Source organism: Mytilus trossulus, chromosome 8 (genome assembly GCF_036588685.1).
Source record: "Mytilus trossulus isolate FHL-02 chromosome 8, PNRI_Mtr1.1.1.hap1, whole genome shotgun sequence".
NCBI lineage: Eukaryota > Metazoa > Mollusca > Bivalvia > Mytilida > Mytilidae > Mytilus > Mytilus trossulus.
Window position 1 is genome coordinate 25,182,510 of NC_086380.1, and position 782 is coordinate 25,183,291.

A 782-nucleotide genomic window follows, 5' to 3' on the forward strand; every position below is an offset into this window, starting at 1 on the left:
AGAAGGAAAAGTTATTTAAATCCCCAGCTTGGCCACTGTAGATAAACGTTGATTGGAAAACAACATGAACAAAGTTACCTGTCAAATTGCACTGCAGATATATACACAGCAAGAGACTGTCAACTGCTAGGAAACACGTACAAATGTGTTTTTTTCTCTAACAATTTGATGACCTTCTGCCCATTTACGTTATGCAATATGAAATTCATGATGTTTACCTTGCTGTTTTAAGGCACCTACATGTACATGAAATTTTATTAAACTCATTTGGTATTGGCTAACATCTAAGATTGGATGGAGTACCGCGTCTCCAACTAAGGCACTGTTTAAGTGTGACTTGCCCCTGTTCAAATTTTAGCTTTCGAATACAAATGTATCAAAACAAACGGAGTGCTCCGGTTGACAATAAAATATCAAAAGGCATGCCAACTTTAAAATATATGTAAAAACAAACTTTTTTCAATCGTATTCTTTAAAACCAAAATGTATGGCAAGTGTATGTTATCAATTGTTATACTAGTAAACTTTTGCATTACACTTTGTTTCAGAAATTCTCCAAAAATTAATGTATCTCATATAGTGCTCTCCCTGTATTTAATAGCGCAGGAAGATAGTCGCGATCGTTCAATAAAAAAATACTTGATAGACAGATAAGCTCGTTTGATAAAGATATCCAAAAGATTGCGTAAGTTCACAGGTAGTGTTTATTCCCTTCATAATTTTAATCATTGTTGTAGGGAATAAAGGTAACAATAGACGAAGAAGAAAAATAAAGCAGCTGC